The sequence below is a fragment of the Lutra lutra genome, chromosome 1 (assembly GCF_902655055.1).
Source record: "Lutra lutra chromosome 1, mLutLut1.2, whole genome shotgun sequence".
Taxonomy (NCBI): domain Eukaryota; kingdom Metazoa; phylum Chordata; class Mammalia; order Carnivora; family Mustelidae; genus Lutra; species Lutra lutra.
Window position 1 is genome coordinate 131,650,476 of NC_062278.1, and position 22,999 is coordinate 131,673,474.

Genomic DNA, 22,999 nt, shown 5'->3' on the forward strand with positions numbered 1-22,999 from the left:
CTCTCTGGAAGTGCCTACTGTGTCCTGATTGTCTAATTCTACCAGATCCTCATTTGTTAATGTTGTTCATGTGACACAAGCAATTCTCTAACATCACTTTCAACAACTTCATGAATTCTAGCCTTGTGAAAACTACATCTTTAATAATTTGCAGAAAGTTTCTGAGCAGAAAGTTGATGTTTAAAAGCAGGACTCTGGAACCAGATTGCCCAGGTTCCAATTTTAGTTCTACCATCCCTTGGCAACATGTCCTTAGGAAAATGACTGAACTGTCTGTGCCTCAGTTTCCTTATCTGTAAAATGGAAAAAAACGGGAATAATTTTATCTCATAGGGTTGTTGGGAGGCCTAAATGCAAAGCACTTAGAGCAGCACCTGATACATAATAAGCACTACGTAGGTTTAACTATCATTATCATCATCATCATTGTCATCATCATCAAAGTCTATAGAGTATCTTTAGCAGCAAGAAGGCAGGTATGCCTAAGTCATGGGAACTTTTGACACCAAAGTGGTAAATGAGACATTAAAGTAAGTAAATGAGGAAAGTAATGGTTTTCTATCAGGAAACTGTTATAATCTAGCCATTTGTATTTCTTTACACTATTCTCTAAATCTCAAGTCCTCATTAACAGGATAATCAGTGATTTATGCTTGGCTCATTTAAGAGTTAGACTTTTTCAGGAAAAGTATAAGTCAGTGGAGTCCTATCCTAACTGTAACTAAATGGGCGTCTATTTAACTAAATTTTCTGCTTTTTCTTCATGTCCTCTTGCAGTACTTCTCAATCCTTTCCCAGAACACCTAATAGAAAAGGAGACTGAACTAATATATACCACCCCACCACCTCCCCAATCTCACATTCTGGAGTCTTGAGCATAGTGGAAAGTGGCCTGATCAGGAAATTTCCTTGAAGTCTCCTGTTTAATCTTTAAAAAGTAAGCACATTTTGCTTTATATCCCACAATATGTATATATCACTTTAATATAAAGAAAATTTTTAAATTTATCATCAATAAAACTTGATTATATTATTTGGCCTGCAACATCCTCAAGTAAAACTGTCTTGGAAAGCATATTACATTTATCTGTTTATCCTATAGCTTTGCTAACTTCTTTCATGTATCTAGCAAGTGTGGACAAATGACAATAGTGAAGATATAGATTAATGGAAAGCCAGCTACCACCATCACTATCTACCTGGTGGTGAGTTATCTGGATGTCAGGGGAAAGCTTGAATCAATGACCTCAGGCTTGCAAATGACCAAGTGAAATAATGAAAAAGAACCTATCTCTTGCTAATAACACCCACTGCTTTTAGTTGCCTCATCTTCCATCACTTACCTAAATGACAGGAACACAGGGCAGGATGACATGCGGTTTAACAAGTGAACAAATCAGTATGAAGATTCACCATACCCAAAAGGTATGCAGAGATAATGAATTTGTCCAAAAACAAAATCCCAACATTTCTGCACAAATAACTATATTTCAGAGCATGTCTACTATCAGAAATAGGTATTAATGAATAGATGTGTCTATCATGTTTTAGGGAGATCTTTCTCCACACACACACAAAAAAAACCCCAAAAAACAGACCTTGATCTTTTAAAAATTCTGATTTTAATATTTTGATCATTTCTTTATTGAGGAAGTAAAATGATATTTAGCTGCATGCATACCAATAATACTAAATTATTTGTTTTGATGACAATTTAGAATGTTAATGTGTATCTGAATATTGTATACATTTTAAACTAAGTATGTTTACAATTAAAATTTTGGTACTACATTTTGACTAGTTTTGGTTTAACTACACTTTAAATTATCTGTAATCTTTCCTCTCCCCATTTATACCTTAGTTAGTTGAGAGCTAGGTGATCCTGGAGTCTATAGCAGGGTTTTCAATAGGCAGCATCTCAAAATTTTCAATTTGTTTGTTTTTTTAACTAAGCAGAAATTGGAATGGTAGTCTAAAGCATTTGGGTAGCCTTGCCTTTTATACAACATAGTTCTGTGTATACATAGGTGGGCAGTGTGAATATTAGTTTTTCCATCACAGTCATAAATGGAGCCAAATGTTTAGTTTGGAATTCTTAAAGATACCTCCCAAGAAGCACACACTATTATTCTCTACAACTAGGGAGAAATAACATATCTCTTTTCATGAAACTTTAAGGAAAATGTTATTTTAATTGTAAGTATGAATGCTATTATATATGTTATTCCTCTCTTCATGTCTCTCTACTATTAACCCCAGAGGAGTACTGAAATAATGAAACATTGTTATTCAGCCCAAGAAAACAGAAATGTTAGTATCTGACCCAGTCCTTGTTTCTACTACACCTGCACTAAGATGGCCTGTGGTTATTCAATCAGCTAATCATGTCTTTTGTTCAAATCACTGTGTTTTTACTCACTGGGGCTAATCTACATAGCCATCTGGTATTAAGTAGATAATCATCTTTTCCAAGTCCCAGGAGCCTAAAAGGCATCTTAGGGGAAAGTGAACTAGATACATCCTTGCCAGATAGAACTATTACTGAAACCAAGACAGAGGGAAACTGAAAGATAATTTTCAACTGGAATACAGATTTTGCCCTGTGCTACAATGAACCTAGACTTTAAATAGGAAATGATGGTTCCGATACTCTTCAGTGTGACTTAGTCTAGAATCTGCTTCCACTTTCCTTGGCAGCCTTGTCTCCTACCAGTCCAACTGAGCTAGCATCTCCAGGGGTGAGAGTCACAAAGCTGTAGTTCTGCAAGCTCTCTCGCATGTGATTCTAACATATATTCTAAACACTGAGATAAAATAGTCAACAGCACATAGTCTCTTTCCTGATAGATATTATTTTAGGATTTAGTTTATAATCACTTTTTCTGGGGCTAAAAGAAGTATAAGCTTACTGCAGAAAACTTGAAAAATGCTAAGAAGTCTAAAGATAAGCCCAGAACCCTATCATCTGATGATAACCATAGTTAATATTCTCTATATACCAGCAAATACTTCTTTTCCAAAGAGTAAGATTATATATACAAGAAAGTTAAAAGACTTTTTTTTTCACTTACCAATACATCATGAAGTTTTTAATGGGACAATGTCTTTTTGTCAATTTGTAAACTCTCTTTATAGTTAATGATTTTAAAATGTTCTTCTCAGTTACTTTGAATCATCCAATGTGTACTGCATCTAAGAGTGCCCAGACCCAATCTATCTTTGGTATTTATTCTCTCAGGAGGATCCCAAGGGCTGTCTCTTAGGCTCCAAATGAGCAAAGAAGTTCTCACACAGTCCCTTCATGTCCATGGAAGGGTGATCTAAAGTTTGTCCTTAACCCATCCCTTCAGGTCACTCTGCTCCACTGCTTTTGACCCTTCTAAGAGTGATATGAAAATATGCTATATAAGCAGAGGTTGCTCTTTATCATAAGTCTGCAGTCTTCACAGGTATTTAGGTAAGAACATAGAAAAATGGCTTTTAAAAGAAAAAAGTGAGTTTCATTCAACACACACAAAACAGATAATCATGTCAAAAAATGGGCAGAAGACAAGAACAGACACTTCTCCAATGAAGACATACAAATGGCTATCAGACACATGAAAAAATGTTGATCATCACTAGCCAGCAGGGAGATTCAAATTAAAACCACATTGAGATACCACCTGACACCAGTTAGAATGGCCAAAATTAGCAAGACAGGAAACAACATGTGTTGGAGAGGATGTGGAGAAAGGGGAACCCTTTTACACTGTTGGTGGGAATGCAAGTTGGTGCAGCCACTTTGTAGAACAGTGTGGAGATTCCTTAAGAAATTAAAAATAGAGCTTCCCTATGACCCTGCAATTGCACTACTGGGTATTTACCCCAAAGATACAGATGTAATGAAAAGAAGGGCCATCTGTACCCCAATGTTTATAGCAGCAATGGCCACGGTCGCCAAACTGTGGAAAGAACCAAGATGCCCTTCAACAGACGAATGGATAAGGAAGATATGGTCCATATACACTATGGAGTATTATGCCTCCATCAGAAAGGATGAATACCCAACTTTTGTATCAACATGGACGGGACTGGAAGAGATTATGCTGAGTGAAATAAGTCAAGCAGAGAGAGTCAATTAGCATATGGTTTCACTTATTTGTGGAGCATAAGAAATAACATGGAGGACATAAGGAGATGGAGAGGAGAAGGGAGTTGAGGGAAATTGGAAGGGGAGATGAACCATGAGAGACTTATAGACTCTGAAAAACAACCTGAGGGTTTTGAAGGGGCAGGGGTGGGAGGTTAGGGAAGCCAGGTGGTGGGTATTATGGAGGGCACATATGGTATGGAGCACTGGGTGTGGTGCATAAACAATGAATTCTGTTATGCTGAAAAGAAATTACTAAAAAAAAAAGTGAGTTTCATGAATTTTTTTTTTTAAGATTTTATTTATTTATTTGACAGATCACAAGTAGGCAGAGAGGCAGGCAGAGAGAGTGAAGGAAGCAGGCTCCCTGCTGAGCAGAGAGACTGATGCGGGGCTCGATCCCAGGACCCTGGGATCATGACCTGAGCTGGAGGAAGAGGCTTTAACCCACTGAGCCACCCAGGCGCCCCATGAAATTTATTTTTAATAAGCACATTATATCCCTCACATCAATGGCAGTAATATTTTTACATTATGTTATTTTATGAATATAAATGCATAAAAAGTATTTTCCCACAGGGTATTGTGCATTCCCCATTTATATTGCTCTGTACTTTTTTTTCAATATGGTGCCCTGGCTAAATACATTAACCATCTCCCAAGTAGGCTTTAAAATACAGATGGTCCCTGACTTAGGAGGGTTCAACTCAAGATTTTTCTATTTTATAATGGCATGAAAGTGATACACATTAAGTAGAAATCACATTTCAAATTTTGAATTTTGATCTTTTCCCAGACTCACAGTATGGTATTCTGTACTCTTGTGATGTTGGACAGTGAACTGCAGTTTCCAGGCAGCCATGCAATCACTATGATAAACAATCAATGCACTTAAAACCATTCTGTATCCATACAACCACTCTGTTTTTCACTTTCAGCACAGTATTCAATTAATTACAAGAGATATTCAATACTTTAGTATGAAATGGGCTTTATGATTGATAATTTTGCCAACTAGAGGCTATGTGTTTTGAGCATGTTTAAGGTGGGCTAGGTTAAGCTATGGTGTATAGCTTACACCATAAGCTGATTGGTAGCTTAGGTGTATTAAATGCATTTTCAACTGACCATATTTTCAACTTATGATAGGCTTATCAGGACCTAAACCTTCTGTGTAGATCTGCATATTTATTCATGTTATTTTTCATAGAAATAATACTTAGATTGTGAACAATTAAAAGCTAACAAAAGAAATAACTCTCATAAGAACCACCTAATATATCCAGGGTTGTCACACTTAGCTGCAAAACCTTGTCACATTTCTAACTATATCAGCAATGCCAAGCACAGTGCTTGATACAAAGCAGTCATTAACACCCAAAGAATATCAGGTTAAAGGTCTTGACTTTATTATGTAGCCAGTAAGTTGGCAGAGTAAGGATGCTCCCAAACCCAATTGTGAATTTCACAAGTTCAGTGTCTCTTTAATTATATCACACTGCCTCCTGCTGGCATCTCATGCTCCAACACAAAGCTCTTCATTTTCACAGGTTACTGTGTCTTCACTCAGGGACCTGCCAGTTGTTCAAGGTATCAGGCTTTCCATAAATGGCTCATGAGACTGGCTGGGTTAAGAATTCCGTTGAATCACTGGTGTGTTCCATTACCTGGAGAACTAGGCTTTAAAGGAGCCAGGAAACTCTTCATGGTGTTGGGTCAAATCAGGGAGAAATACTGGCTCCCATAGCCCTTGCTATGACTTGACACTTGGTCTTATCTGCTGAGATTAATAAAATTATTCTTGCCACATACTAGAAAAAGGCACTAAATATATTTCATGCAAAGGTAGGCACATATAGATAGCTCTGATGGCTGTTCTATAAATTAATGTGATTTAAGAGACCAACTCTAATGCAGGGAAAGGGAAAGGAGCATAGTAAAGAGATAGTTAACAAACTAAGCATCTCTGATTGGAAGTCACAAGATGAAACCTAAGCAAGGATAATTAGTAACAGGCAAAATCCTTGCTTAGAATAGTGACAAAACTGAAAATCAGGAACTTGAGGCTGAAACACATAGCTGTCAGAGAACCAGTCCCCATTGTGGGACAGAATGGGGTCTTTGCCAGCAGCCTGAGCTTTGGAAACCTGGCAGCCACTGTTGATGGGACTTAGGAGGAAGCAAAAAGTGAGAGTAGAGGAAGATGGCCTACCTGGTGTCAAAATTCTTCAGACCTTTAGATCTAGGCCACTGAGCATTGCCCTCCTACTCTTTAGGGAGGCAAAGGTAGGAAATATGCTTCCTCTCTCATAGTCTTCTAGACTGCAACTGTCATTCCTTTTAATCTGGTTTCTGGTGCAGAAAGTTATTGGGGGATCAGAGGAAGCAGCGGTGTGAGCTCCTAAACGACTGTCTCTAGAGCACTGTTGCTGATGGCCTGGTCAGGGCAAACAGCAATAGCCTCTCCTTCCCCATCCCTCCACTGTTGACCATGACAGCCACTACCACCTATAATTCTCTGCTCTTATCATATCCTCTTTGATTCCTGGAATATATGAGGACTTTGGGGACAATTTAGCCATCATTGGTATAAGCTGGGTTGAGAAACACTGTGCCATCCCAGGGGCTCATGTGTGGTTCCCACACCTCTCCCGGCTCTTGCCTACCACACTGCTATTTTCCCCTACTGGAGGGAGGAGTTAGATAATGGCCACTTTATAGGACAATTTGCTCTAAGAGGATGGGTGGGAGGAAAAGGAAAGCAAGGTAAGAAGCCAGTAGCCCATTTCAGAAACAGGGTTCCCCTGACCTCAGCCTTCTGAATCTCTCATTCCCCCATGAATATTTATGTCTCTTGACACTCTTGGGGGGGGGGTGAGTATGGCAGCTGAGAGGATCAAGACTGTGGCAGATAGAAACAGAGGAACTGACAGACAAGCATTGGAAACCAGGCAATAGCCATTAAATCCAAGTTCCTTGGATGCAGAATGAACTTAGTCAGATGAGTTGGGAGAAAACCCAGCTCCAGATGTTACCATAATGCTCACACTACCTTTTGGAAACCACATCCCCAGCTAACTATTTCATACACTTCCAGAAATAGACAAAATGCAGCTGGGAGCTCTGAGCTATGCTACTCTGCAAATCATTTAACTGCATACAAATGATAGCTATTATATAGCCAGGATCCCCCAGGGAACTAATTTCTATTCCCAACTTCTCTTATAACCTGAGTCAGTTGAGGTCAGCTGGTTGGAGCACTGTGCTAATGAAGCCAAGACCTCAGGAAAGCTGCTTTGGCAGACCTGGCAATTTTGTAGAGTAAAGCCATACTTCCTTTAGACCACATCTTGTGATGCTAAGGGTCTGTCTTACAAAAGTGTGCTGGACCTAAGGGAGCCTAACAGAGAGCTCTGATGGCTCTAGAAGTAAGAACCCACTAGGGAAGAAAAAAAGTCAGGAACAAAATATGACAGACCCCCACTTTGGGAATAAGAGTCACTGTTACAACTATCATATTATCAATGTTACAATCATTCTTCAACTTGGTCTGCTTATTATCAAGCTGTTGATACCAAGTTATTTTCTTGCCTGTAACAGTTTCCCTTCCCTTTTAGGTTTGGTTTCTAATTCACAATAGTTAAAATAATAAAGCAAGTTAACAACATCATCTAATCAGAGTCCACAAGGTTCTAAGTGAAGAGGATCTTTGTGATAATAGACATCTTCTCCTATCCTGGGTCTAAAGCTTTGTAGCAGGATACTAAAAATGAAGATGTGGGGGTGCCTGGGTGGCTCAGTGGTTTAGGCCTCTGCCTTCAGGTCAGGTCATGATCTCAGGATCCTGGGATCAAGCCCCACATCGGGCTCTCCACTCAGCAGGGAGCCTGCTTTCCCCTCTCTCTCTGCCTGCCTCTCTGCCTACTTGTGATCTCTGTCTGTCATATAAATAAATCTTTAAAAAAAAAAAAAATAAAAATGAAGATGTGTATTTGGCTCCAAATAAAGTTTGTGGGATTCAGTGCTCTCTAAGTAGAGCTATTTCACAGTCTTTCCCAAATATCATTTAGTTTAGAATTCATTAAAATGTGTATTCAATTTCCCCCTTTATGAGTAGCAGGTACAAAATTGTTAACTGATGAATATCCCCAGTCTTACCTCCATCACCCACACCACCAAGTTCCAAGTGTGCCTGCTTGACTCCAGGCTTTTAGTTATACTGGTTGAAAAAACAGGTCCAGCACCTGGAGGCTCTCAGCGAGGTTACAGTTGTTTAAGGGTAGTTCTTTGGCTGGGAGTTGGCAGAGAGACAGGAAGATAATATTGGTAGAGTAGCTGCCATGAGTGTTGAGTACTACGAGCAACAGGGATGTCAAGACAGGATTTTACCAAGTGTTGAAAGAGGTGAAAATTATACCCTCCCACCTTTGATATTTTTTGTGGGAGTAAGATTTTTGTTGCTTTCAGAGCTATTTTTCTGAACAGCTGTTTCTCTGAATGTGTCACTGCATAGAATCAGGACCAAATGGAACTCCAGTTATATTAAGGTCTCACTTTTTTGTTTCTTCTTAATTAAATTAATAATAGCTAACACTTATTAAACACTTACCATGTGTCTTTCATTTATTCAATAAATATTAACTGAACGCCTACTCCACCCTAGGTATCATCGCAGGCATGAGGAAAACAACAACAACAAAATAGGCCATGAAAGGTCCCTGTGACTTCATGAAGCTTATTTTCTAATGGGAGTAGATAGAAAAATGAATAAACAAATGAGACATGAAGAGTTAGAGGTAGCTACTTTAGATTGAAAAATTAAAGAATGCCTGCCTCTTTAAGGATGTTCAGCTAGAATCTGATGGTGTAAAGAAGTTATCATGTGTTGGGGCACCTGGGTGGCTCAGTAAGTTGAGCCTCAGCCTTCGGCTCAGGTCATGATCCTGAGATCCTGGGATCATGCCCCACATCGGGCTCTCTGCTCAGCGGGGAGCCTGCTTGCCACCTCTCCCCACCCCCCCGCCTGCCTACTTGTGATCTTTGTCTGTAATATAAATAAAATCTTAATATATTTTTTAATTTAAATGTTAAATGAGTGACACCAAATAATGTGAATAAAGGTTAATTACTGATGTAGTCCATACTTACTATGTTAATTAGGTGTTGAGGAAAGTTACTATGTTCTCCAAGTCACAAAGTTGGGAGTAACTGTTAGTGTCTTTTCTTTCTCTCCCTCCTCCCTCCTTCTTCCACCACCTTCTTTCTTTTCATCCCCTCCCCCCTTTCCTTCAGCCAACAGTTAAGTAAGTCAATCATGCTAGAAAAGCTTTCTTTCAATTTAGGATTCCAGATACTGTATCTGTTTAAATGGATGTGGAGAAATGAAGGGAAAAGGGTTGGGTAAATTCTGTGGCCTACCTTGAAATCTGCTTTTGCTCATAGTTAAAAAATGTAAACTCTGAGTTTAAAAAATTCTCACAAATAATATCTATCAAACTTCAAGCACTCCAACTAATATTTGTTCCTTCCTGCAATAAGCAAACATGGAAATAAAGTAGAAGAGAACACAGGCTACCAGGTCAAAGATCAGGGCTGTGAAAACTTAAGCAATCTCTTAAGTCCTCTAGACCTTTGTTTTCTGATTTATGTAACAAGGGAGGCAGACCAGAGTGCTCCCTAAATTCAATTCAGTGCCTGGTATTTGGAAGACGAAGTGAAAAGACACTAAACCACTAAGAAAAATGATTTCTTGTTCAGTAAAACTGCAGACACAACCTAGAATAAAAATGGAATATTGTTTTTGGTCCAAAACCAACTCTTCAGGATAGAATGGCTTATGAACTGGAACCACACACATGTTCGTACAATTGCACAACCAGACCCACTAACAAAGCAAACAGAGTTGTTGCTTCTTCAAATGATTCCACTGAAAGGTGTCAGCTCCTCTTCCCCACCATATCCACTTTCCAGGAACCTTTTCTACTGCATCATGGAGTTCTGGGAACTGACTCCACCAGCCAATACTGTGATTTCCTTGAATATTAGACCCTTATAAGGTTGAGAACTTTAACATGAAGCTGTGACGCACCTGAGGTGAAGCAGACCCTAAGAGAAGCCCGCTAGCCCTGGAGGATGCCTTCTGCCTCAGGCTGGCCAGAAAGCAGCCAGTCTAGATCATTACAAAGCATACCACAGGAGAGCACTATAATTTTTGACAGCTATAAACAGAGAAAGTGACTGTGAATCAGGAATTTTCTGTTTGATTCCTGGCTCTCCCATTTTTCTCAATATGCATTCACACTTAAAGTGGTATCAGGAGCAAAACCATTATATTCTCTGTCTTTTCCCAAATAAAATGGAACAAAACAGACCTCATATAGATTGAAGAATAATTCAGAAAAAAGGTGAAAAGTGGGAGCAGAATGAAAGTGTACATAGCAGCAGTTAAAAGAAAGAGGCCCTAGAGCCACATACTGCCTGGGTCTGAATCCCAGCTCTGCCACTATTAGCTTGGGTAAGTCATTTAACCTCTCTGTGACTCAGTTTCCTCATGGAGGTAACAACAGTACTCATTCATGTGAAACAGTGGCTGGCACGGAGTTAGAGCCATGTGAGTATTAATGATCACCATCTCCATCATCATCATTGTGGATTTCTCAAAAATAATGCAAACTTGTTTTCTTCTCTTACAAAGAATTATACCAGAATTATGACAAGTAAGGTACAAGGACACTCAAAGATTAGGTAGTTGAAGGGGTGGATCCCTTGAGCAGATGGAAGAAAATAGCCATTTAGAGCATGGATAAATGCAGCCAAGGAGAATTGAGAAATTGCACAGGTGTATAAATGCTTTAAAATATCTAAATTCCAGGAAAATGGGCTGTGGGAATTTACTTAACTTAATTAAGAAAACTAGAATAAAAACTAATGTACAAGTGGAAAAATCACATAGTATTTCATAATGATGAGTTCCTACTCATCACGGTCAACTGGCGAGACAAGTGACATATGGAACACCTTACCACCTGGAGTAAATAGGGGAAAATCATAGACGACAATCTATCAGAGCAGGATGTCACAAGAGAGTATCTGGGGAGAAAATGAATGCAATCTGGGGAGAAATGAATGTTCTTCCCTTATATATGGCAAGACTGCATTTTCGTTGTCCTTTTCCAGGTGACTCATCACATGCTCCAAGAGAAACAGCATGACTGTTAACATTCTCTCTGTATGGAAAAGGCTGGTGTGTTTACAGTACGGGAAGCATATCTACAGGCTGAGCTCTACAGTGCTGTTAGTCAACTTTTCACAAGCTTTGATTAGTAGCTGGTTGTCATTAGCCAGCTGTGGTAAACATCAACAGGAGATAGAAACCGCCTAGCCCTGTGACAGCACCTCTCAAGGTTGCCTATTTACCGATTTAATTCTCCTGTCCCTTATTCTTGAGACACTCAGTTGTCCAGTTACTGCTGGAAAAGGGACAATACACTCTCATTTCCTTCCACATATACTCTATGCCCTTGAGCTTAGAAAGGGTGGTTTGCCAACGTATCCACAGCTTGTCCTGAATGGTTGAATTATGGGCAATTTCTTTCCTACTGACTCTTCAGCATTTTTAAATTATCTATGAAAATTAGGGGTGCCCGAGTGGCTTAGTTGGTTAAACATCCAACTCTTGATCTCAGCTCAGGTCTTGATCTCAGGGTTGTGAGTTCAAGTCTCACACTGGAAAAAAATTATCTATGAAAAATATGTCCCTTTTGTGATGTTAAAAAGAACTTAAAAGTTTGTTTCCTTAGGCCAACCTACTTTGCATCTAAACAATCTCTAAAATATATGAGGTACAACAGAGATAAATGTGGAGGGCAGAACTGAGTTTTTTGTGTTTTGCTCTCTAAAGGAAGTTGACAAGACTCACAGCATTACTAGGAGGATTAAAGGACAAAAATTTACTTTAAAATGACTACTCAAGTACCTGGCATATGGTGTGTTAGGATTTGCTCCCCAAAATGGGTTTAGTTGTTCCATCTAAAGAGACTAAACATTCAAAAGGCTCATGCATGCCACTGCCTCCAGGGCTGGCACCAATCAGCCTTCCAATAGACTCACATTGCCCAGGGATGGGCTAATCTTTTATCCAAGAACAAAGAAAGGACCTCATTCACCTGGCTTACACATGCTTGAGAAAGGTATATTCAATGGGGAATACTGGCCTCGTTTTAACCAATGGCTCAGATCCTCAGAGTTAGTGACTATGATAATGGATGCTTACCATATTCCTTAATGCAGAAAAAAAGTACAATCTAAAGTAGTTCTGTCTTAGGCACCATCCAGAAGGATTTGTTGTCCTTGTTTTGAAAAGTACTCTTATTCAAAATGCCATTCCTTGCAAGGCTCTCAAGCCCAGGCTCATGATCACATGGTCTAAAATGGATCTAATCTTCTCTCACTAAGTAAGAAAAGTATGTCAAGTACAGTAAGGACCTGAAGCTGAGTAAGAGTTTATTTTGCCTAAAATAAGACTCAGGTATTACTTTGTTGGAATAACTACAGATTTTTTTTTTTTTTAAAGAAAGAAACAGTTTCAGTAAGGGGAAATTATCTTCTGTTATTTTTCAGCCACCCTTCCAAATATTGTTATAATCAAATAGAAATTCTGTCCAAATAGAAACTTTTCCTTTCAGTTAAGCTGATCTTGCAAAACAGAAGTAGACAGAATAGCTCAGTTCTATTCCTGGTCTGTAAATACCTTAAATACCTTACAATACAGACCAGGGGAAAAAAAAAAGACGACAAAAGACTGGTTTGAGTTTGAGACCAACACCTTTTTTGGAAAAGTGGAGTTAGCAAAGATATAAACAACTCTAATATGTAGTAGACAGTACCACGGTAACATAACTAGAACCTAAATATGCAGGTACTCAAGTAATTATTAAAGATGAATGATACAGATTTTAGTTGGAGTGTTTTAGGAGATGATGCTCCAATAACAAACAACCTCAAATCTTCTTACTTTATCATGACAGAAATTTATTTTTTGCCTATGTTCTATGCTCAACATTGATCGGTTGGGGGCTTTGCTGTCTGTGGCCACTCAAGGGACCACAGGTTGACTAAGGCGCAGGAATGCTCCCACAGTCATAGTGCCATAACAAAGGGGGAAGTAGAGAATCACATACATACTGTTAAAGTGGAAGGGACAAATGTCCACTTGGGCTCACATTTCACTGGCCAGAGTAAATTATATGGTCATACCTAACTAAAGGGGACAAGGCGGTATGATTCTAACACATGGTTAGAAGGCACCAAGCTAGACATTTCTTATGAATATCATTAAATGCTATCTTAAATGACATTATCATTAAAAACTTTGCAAAGTTCTTTCACAGTCATTATATCTCATTTGATTTCTATTCCAGCCTTATAGTTTGAGTTCTATTGGCATCCTATTTTACAAATGAAATAAGAAAACTCAGAGAGATGACGTAACTTGTTTAAATCACATAAATAGGGGCGCCTGGGTGGCTCAGTGGGTTAAGCCACTGCCTTCGGCTCAGGTCATGGTCTCAGGGTCCTGGGATCGAGTCCCGCATCGGGCTCTTTGCTCGGCAGGGAGCCTGCTTACCTCTCTCCCTCTCCGCCTGCCTCTGTCTACTTGTGATCTCCCTCTGTCAAATAAATAAATAAAATCTTAAAAAAAAAATCACATAAATAGTAAGTCAAACAGTTTTTGGAACTTGAAATTCTAATCTTTTAAGTTAGAAAGGGACTGAGGTACAATCTTTACACCCATTCCAATTGGCTATTTATCTGTACTATTCATTAAATACATTATCTCCCATTGTTCAAATCTTCATGTATATTGTACATGTACATGTACTGAGGATATATTGTCATAAAGTTCCCTGCATTCTTCATACCATCTTAGCCACTTGAGAATCATTAAAGGCAACGCATTTTTAAGTGTGTTGGTTGACTTGTAAAACACCTACAGAATCAATATATTCTGAACACCCAGGCTTTAAGGAGCTAAGGAGAAAGATACCAACTAGATAAACTAACTGACTACTTTCCTGTTAGGGAGAATTTAAGGCTGCTCCATTTGAAGATGTCCTCCAGATGCTATCTGTCTTTACAGGTATGTTTCACAGGTGTGACTCTTGACATGCATGTGCTTCCCTGTTTCATCACATCAAATCACACCACACACTACTGACAATCCATCATTTTTACAACAGCCTCCATAGATTTATATAGACTCCTATTTGCCTTTGTTTTACACACAAAGTTCATCTTTCTTAATTACTGAAAGTCATTTTGCCATCATAATGTCATTTCTGCGAATCCCGATAGGCATAATTCCTTCTGAAAACACTGGAATGAATTCAGTGCTCCTGCATATAGGGGAAGATTGGAAGATTTTTTTTTTTTTAAAGATTTTATTTATTTATTTGTCAGAGAGAGAGGGAGAGAGAGCGAGCACAGGCAGACAGAATGGCAGGCAGAGGCAGAGGGAGAAGCAGGCTCCCTGACGAGCAAGGAGCCTGAAGTGGGACTCGATCCCAGGACGCTGGGATCATGACCTGAGCCAAAGGCAGCTGCTTAACCAACTGAGCCACCCAGGCGTCCCGGGAGATTGGAAGATTAAAAAATAAAGCACTTGATTAGCACTCAAGTCTGAATAAAAAACCAAGGTGATGATGGTAAAAGCAGTTCTCCAAAGCTTGTTTAATTTGCCTATATTTAACAACAGACTGAACTTGCCCAGGACATGCTAGTTAATTTTCATCAATTTTCTCATTGGTAAAAGTAAAATAATAATGGCACCTACCCTCATAGGGTTGTTGTAGGGATTAGATAAAATAATGCAAAAATACCATTTAGAACATGCTTAATGCATGGTAGATACTCATTAAATTTTAATTATTACTTTGCTTGAATTTTGCCAAGTGCTTCCATTTAAACCAGTTGAGCTCAGATATTAACATATAATGAAACTAAGTGCTGGAAGGGATTTTGGAATCCACCTACTCCAGAGAAATTTAAGTTATTTGCACAGGATCAATTGTTTATGACAAAGCCAAGATAGAATCTGGTCTTTTGACTATAATTTTTATGTTTTATAGGAATATCTTATTTAGAAAGTATTTGACACCAAATAAGCCACGTACCTGATTCCACACAAATCAAAGTTGATTTACTTTCATTAATTTTCATTTCCTCTGAAGATCTTTTTAAGTAGATGGAATACAACCAATGGTCATCACTGTTAAATTCTGTACTGAGTACGAAAGGAAACAAGCCCAAATATTAAATCAAAGCTCTTTGCAGCCTGGAGGTAGACTCGTCTAAAAATAGTTCAATGATATTGAACAATGACAATGATATTGTCATTGTTTTTAAATTAAGTCATTCCTAACTGCCACACTGCAGAAATTTTAAGAGCTAACAGAAATGCTTGTTGTATTCCAATGTGTTTTATAGTGAAATACTTCAAACTGGTTCTCTTTTAAAAGGCTTAGATAAGGGCATTTCAGAAAACAGCCTAAAAGTGTTTTTCCAGGGAATGAGAAGCTGGAAATTCCTGCAAATTTCTAGGTCCTCCAGGCCCTAAGAATTAAATTCTCATTCCTCTAAAGTAACCTACTGAGTTTCTTTGTCTGCGAAATAGAAATCATGAGCCTTGTAGCCCAGGGGAGACATAGAGGAGCCTTGTGACAAAGGCACTACCCAAATAGATGGTGGCAATTTCCCAAAACTTGTAAAGGTGGATGTCTTTTTTAAAAAATTTATTTTATTTTTTCAGAATCAAATCAGTATTCGATGCAGAGTAGACATGCTATCCTAGCTTCTTTTCTGCCCCTATGAAGGTTCACCTGAGATACCTCTTGACCAAAATAGATGAAGGGAACCAAAGTCAGCATGTTGCTATTACCCTGAGTAAAAAAGAGAGAGAGAGAGAGATTATCTCCTTCTGGGAAAAGAGTCTGACTGAAACAGTAATGTGAATTCCCAGAAGACTAACTGCACAAAAATATGCTATTATGGTTTTTTAGCAATCAATACTGTTCTTCAAAGGCACTGTGAATGGAGAACAAGTATCTTCTTCTGTTTCTTATATCTAATGTGTGACTTGAAAGATTAAAATGAATGCTCTACTGGCATCTTGAAAGTATTCACTCAATTGAGAAAACCTGCCCATGGAGTTGAGAAGTCAGATGCTGTTTCGGTTAATGTCTTTAACAACCAAATAAATGCATTATCACTTCATCTGTGCACATCAACTGTAGATTCATACAATAGCATCTGGTCTGTTCTGGTTGGCATCTACCATGACATTCACCTCCCTATTCTCTTACTCATCCCCTTGTTCTACTTTGCCACTAGCTGTGAGAGAGACAACTGATTTGTGAGACATCCAAAATACAGAGAGATATAGAATTGTTAGACAAATAAACCTCTACTTAAAGTGAGATGATACTGCAAAATTTAATGACAATCTGCAATTTAAAATATTGAGGAACTGCTATATAATTGCTTTATTGCTATTCAAATATAAACACAAAAGATAGATCTGTCACTCAAATAATTTCATTACATTAGCTCAAACTGTAAGACTAGTTTTGCTCTTTGTTAGAGTTATTTCTACTGTTTAAAATCCTGGTGTAATGCCAATCATCTCCCCACCTGCTAAATTTCTATTAGACTGTTCTTAGAATATGTGATAAAATGACCCTACAATGAACATTTATGCTTCATAGTTGTATTTCAAGTTGATTTCTATTTGGTTTTCCTGATATTTCTGCAGTAGACATTGGAAAGTCTCCTCAGTAACCTAGTTCAGCTATATTACCCATTTGATCATTCACTTATCATTCATTCATTCAACAAGTATTTATCAAGCATCTTGGCGCCAGAACTGCATTAGGTGCTACAGATGTGGACAAGATAAACATGTTCTCTACCTCCAGTCTTAGAGTCTCAAGAATACAACAGAAAATTAGCAGCTACAAACAATGCAGCATGCCAAGCGCTAATGACAAGATGATCAATGCTAAAAGAGCACTTCACAAAAAGTACTCTTACCCAGATCCAGAAGGGGGATTAGGAAAGACTTCCTGGGAGAAACAGTGATAAGACAAGTAGAAGAAGCAGCAGAATCTAAGCTCAAATAAATAATCTAACCTTACACCCAAAGTAACTAGGAAAAAAAAAAAAAAAGCCCAAGGTGAGTAGAAAGAAGGAAATAATAAATATCAGAGTGGGAATAAATAACGTATAGAGAAAAAAAAAAATAGAAAAAAAATCAATGAAACCAAGAGCTGGTTCTTCGAAAATATCAACAAAATTGATAAACCCTTAGCCAGACTCATCAAGAAAAAGAGAGAAAGAACCCAAATAAAATCAGAAATGAGAGAGGAAAAGTAAAAACTGACACCACAGAAATACTATGAAAAAGTATATGCCAGCAAATTGTACAACCTAGAAGAAATAAATGCCTAGAAACATACAATCTTCCAAAACTGAATCAGAAAGAAATAGAAAACCTGAGCAGACCGATTGAATTGGTGATCAAAAAAACTACCAAAAGAAAAAGTCCAGAACTCTGGAGGCCACTTTTAGGCAATAGGCTTAAGCAATGGAAACATCGGCAAAGCAAAAGAGCCCAAAGCAACCACTGAGCTAACGCAAACAGGATCATTAAGCCATAGGCCCTTGCTAATCAATGGCTTCCTATTACCAAGCATAGTTACCAAAAAAGGGAAAATTCCAAATATCCCCATACCCCTTCACTCCACCCTGCAATTATAACCCTTCACTACCACCTCATGGCAGACAATCTCTCCTTTGTGGTCCTACCTGCTGCTCCTTTGCACTGTATTCAATAAACTTTTCTCCTTTGTTCGACTTTGAATTCTTTCACTGTCTACACCTCCAGTCCCAACCCAATCAGAATGCCCCCAAGTATCAGACAGAACCACAGGTGAAATCTACGAACACCTAGACAAGCATTAATACCTATTTTCCTCTATTACATAAAAAAATAATAAGAGAAAGGAAAATTTCCAAATACATTCTATAAGACCACCATTGCCCTGATAGCAAAATCAGACAAAGATATCACCAAAAAAAAAAAAAAAAAAAAAAAAAAAAAGAGAGAGAGAGAGAGAGATAGAAAGAAAACTAGAGGCCAATATTCCTGATGAACATAGATGCAAAAAAAAATCCTCACCAAAATATTAGCAATATGATATGTGACAATGCATATAACAATATATTTAAAAGATTATTCACCACAAACAAGTGGGATTTATTCCAGAGATGCAAGAATGGTTTAATATTCACTAATCAATCAACACAATACACCACATCAACAAAATGAAGGATAAAAATCATAGGATCACCCCAATAGATGCAGAAAAAAGCACTTGGGAAAATTCAACATGAATTCATGACAAAACTATAAACAAAGTGGGGTTAGAGTGAACATACCTCAATATAATAATGGCCATATAAGAAAAACCCACAGCTAACATTCTACTCAATGGTGGAAAACCAAGAGCTTTTCCTCTAAGGTCAGGAATGAGAAAAGGATGTCCACTCTTACACTTTTATTCAGCATAGTACTGGAAGTCTTAGCCACAGTTATCAGACAAGAAAGAGAAATAAGAGGCATCCATATTGGTAAAGAGGAAGTTAAACTATCACTATTTGGAGATGACATGATACTGCACCATTCAAAAATCCTAGGGGCACCTGGTGGCTCAGTTGGCTAAGTGGAGCCTTCTGCTCTGGTCGTAATCACAGGGTCCTGGGATCCAGCCCTGCATAGCGTTCCCTGTTCAGTAGGGAGCCTGGTTCTCCCTTTACCTCCTCCTCTCTCCCTGCTCATGCTTTCTCTCTCTCACTCACTCTCTTTCAAATGAATAAATAAGGTCTTTAAAAAAAATCCTGACGCCTCCACCAAAAAATTATTAGAAGTAATAAATAAAGCCAGTAAATTTGCAGGATACAATATTAATAACCAGATATTGGTAGCATTTCTATACACTAGTAACAAAGTAGCAGAAAGAGAAATGAAGAAAACAAAGCCATTTACAACTGCACCAAAACTAATAAAAAATCTTGGAATAAACTTATCCAGAGAGTTGAAAGATCTGTATTCTGAAAATTACAAAACACTGATGAAAGAAATTGAAGTTGACATAAACAAATAGAAAGATATTCCATGCTTATGGATCAGAACAATAAATATTGTTAAAATGTCTATACTACTCAAAGCAATCTACAGATTCAATGCAATCCCTATCAAAATAACAACGGTATTTTTCACATAACTAGGACAAACAATACTAAAATTTGTATGGAACCATAAAAGATCTTAAATAGCCAAAGCAATCTTGAGTAAGAAAAAAATAAAGTTGGAGGTATCAGAAATTCTATGATACAGCCTGCTAATAAAGTAGATTTATATTTTGAATGCATAGAAAACTTTTAAATGAAACCTCAGGACTTTTTCCAGTGTTAGAAGCATCTAATTAAAAACATATTTATATGAAACAAGCAGGATCCTCATGGAAGATAATATTTAAAAGAAATAATGCCCCTAGAAACAAAAGGACAATACCATTGCCTCAACAAAACCCAGCTCTCTGGGTCCAAAGTTACCCTATGCATCTCCCAACTCCCCCAAGAAAAATAACTATTATACAGATTTTAATTACACTTTCTTTCAATTTAACTTTTTTACTGTAGTAAAATAAACATAGCATAACGTTATACTTTTAAAGATACCCTGAAACCTAAAGTAGTAGCAAATAAACTTTTCGGGTAATGTATATCCCACCAGCATAATTTAATTACAGTATAGGAGGTTGAGCTTTATAAACTGAGGAAACACTTGGCTAGGAATTCAAATAGGCCATGTAATGGCATCTGCTAGCCTTAAAAGGACCTGAATTTATTTATTTATATTTAGTGATCCATCATTTACATATAGCACCCAATACTCATTAACAAGTGCCCTTCTTAATACCCAACAGACATTTAGTCCATCCCCCACTCACCTCCCTCCATCAACCCTCAGTTTGTTCTCTTTCATTAAGAGTCTCTTATGGTTTGTTTCCCTCTTTTTTTCCTTCCCATATGTTCATCTGTTTTATTTCTTAAATTCTACATATGAATGAAATCATGGTATTGGTCTTTCTCTGACTTAATTCACTAGCATAATACACCCTAGCTTGAGCCACATCATTGCAAATGGCAAGAGTTCATTCTTTCTGATGGCTAAGTACTATTCCATTGTGCATGTGCGCATACTTATTTGTGTGTGTATGTGTGTGGTATATACATGGTATAATGGTGTGTGTATATATATGTGTATCTTTACACCATATCTTTATCCATTCATTAGTCAATGATATTTGGGCTCTTTCCCTAGTTAGGTTATTGTTGATAATGCCGCTATAAACATCAGGGTGCATGTACACCTTTGAATCTATACTTTTGTATCCTTTGAAAAGACCCTATTTTTAAAATTAAGAAAACAGACAAATGTTAGATCCTATTTTTATTTGTAGCAAATAGTACATGTAAACTATGACTTACATCCTTCTAAGACCTGGTCTTTGAGGGCATTGTTCTACAATTTATTATATGAACATGGTTGAGAAAAATGGTGTCCCATTTGCTTAAAAATCACCTACCAAAGAACCTATCTCACCCTCAGAGAAAGGCATGGTCAGGAAAAACCTTAAAAAACAAAACAAAACAAATCCTAAACAACTTCCAAACCAGTACGCACTGGATATTTACGGTATATTTGAATAATTTTCCAGTTTGTGCAATCAATTTCTGCTCATTTATTTACCTCATTAAATAGTATTTTAAGAGAATTATATTTGGAGCCAAGGAAGTTACAAAGAAGTCCACATTTTTCTGTAGCCCTTATGTAATAGCTTGAAAAACATACATATTCGTAAGAGTAAAATTCCTAAGAAATTCCTAAGTAAATTCATAAGTAAGTGGATTGTAGCCCTGGGACAACTATAAACTAAAGTGTTGAAGACATGCAAAATGAGCAAAATGTAAGAGAAAAACTTTAAATTTTTAATTTTGAAATAATTTCAGATTTATAGAAGAATTGCAAAGATAGTACTGAGTTCCTATATGTTGTTCACCCAGCTTATCCTAATGCTAACATTTTATATAATCATGGTATTGAACTATAAAATTAATATTGGGACAATATTATTAACTACAACTTCATTTGAATTTCCCCCCCCCCCCCCCCCACTAATATCCCTGAAGGCATTCAGGATGTGCCACCCCAAAATAGAATGAAAATGGACCACCATCTTGCACCATATATAAAAATGAACTCAAAATGCAAAATGGATTAGAGAATTAAATGTAAGATCTGAAATAACAAAACTTCTAGAAGATAACATAGAGAGTAAAGCTCCACAGACATTCATCTTGGAAATAGTTTTTATTCCTTTTCTTTTTTGCTGGGGAGTGGGGTGGGGAGGATTTGACACTAAAAGCAAAGGCAACAGAAGCATTAAAAAATGGGGTGCCTGGGTGGCTCAGTGTGTTAAAGCCTCTGCCTTCAGCTCAGGTCATGATCTCAGGGTCCTGGGATAGAGCCCCACATCAGGCTCTCTGCTCAGTGGGGAGCCTGCTTCCTCCTCTCTCTGTCTACCTCTCTGCCTACTTGTGATCTCTCTCTCTGTCCAATAAATAAATAAAATCTTAAAAAAAAAAAGTGGTATGCGGCATCTGGGTGGCATAGTTGGTTAAGCATTCAACTTTTGGTTTCACCTCAGGTCCTAATCTCAGGGTCGTGATATTGAGCCCCGTCTCAGGCTCTGCACTCAGAATGGAATCTGCCTTAGATTCTCTCTTCCTCTTACACTTGTGCTCTCTCTAAAATAAGTAAATAGATCTTCATGAAAAAAGTGAGGCTATATCTAACAAAAAAAACTTCTGCACAGCAAAGGACGCCATCTACAACATGAAAAGATATATCTGGGAGAAAATATTTGCAAACCATATATCTGATAAGGGGTTAATATCTAAAATATATAAAGAACTCCTATAGCACAAGAGCAAAAGAATCCAATTGAATGGGCAGAGGATCTGAAGAGACATTTTTCTAAAAATGATATATAAGTGGCCAACAGGTAGATGGGAAGATGCTCAACATCACTAATCATGAGGGAAATGCAAATCAAAACGACAATGAGCTATTATCTCACACCTGCTAGAAAGGCTATTAGCAAAAGACAAAAAACATGTGTTGAAGAAGATGTGGAGAAAAGGGAAACTTTGTGCACTGTTGGTGGAAATGTAAAGTTGTGCAGCCATTATGGAAAACAGTACGGAGATTGTTCAAAAACTGAAAAACAACAACAACAACAACAACTACCATATAACCCAGCAATTCCACTTCAGAGTATTTATCTCAAGAAAATTTTAAAAAAATATGAAAAAAATATATGCACCCCCATGTTCATTGCAGCACTATTTATACTAGCTGATGGGGATGCCTGGCTGACTCAGTCAGTAGAGCATGGTTCTCCTAATCTTGGGGTCATGAGTTTGAGGCCTATGTTGGGTATAGGGGTTACTTAAAAAAAAAAAAGTAAAGTAAATAAATAAGTTAAGATACTAAATAACCTAAGTTATAATAACCTAACCTAAGATACTAAAAAACCTAAGTGTTCAGCAATAGAAGAATGAATAAAGATATAGTGTGTATATGTAACGGAATATTATTGAGCCACACAAAAAAGGAAAGCTTGCCATTTGCAACAACATGGCTGGACCTCAAGAGCATCTTGCTAAGTGAAATATGTCAGAGAA

At 37.7% G+C, this 22,999-nt stretch overlaps 1 protein-coding gene across 12 annotated transcripts in view; it reads right to left on the bottom strand.

Moving 5' to 3' along the window:
- TMEM108 (transmembrane protein 108) overlaps nt 1-22,999 on the bottom strand; it is a 377,903-nt gene that overhangs the window by 215,600 nt on the left and 139,304 nt on the right. The window contains exon 1 of one of the 12 annotated variants that reach the window (XM_047736916.1): nt 8,291-8,392. The exons of the other annotated variants lie outside the window; for them this stretch is intronic. The gene's annotated coding sequence lies outside the window, so the exon portion shown is untranslated. Of the gene's footprint in view, nt 1-8,290; nt 8,393-22,999 lie in introns of those variants that run through there. 12 annotated transcript variants of the gene reach the window in all.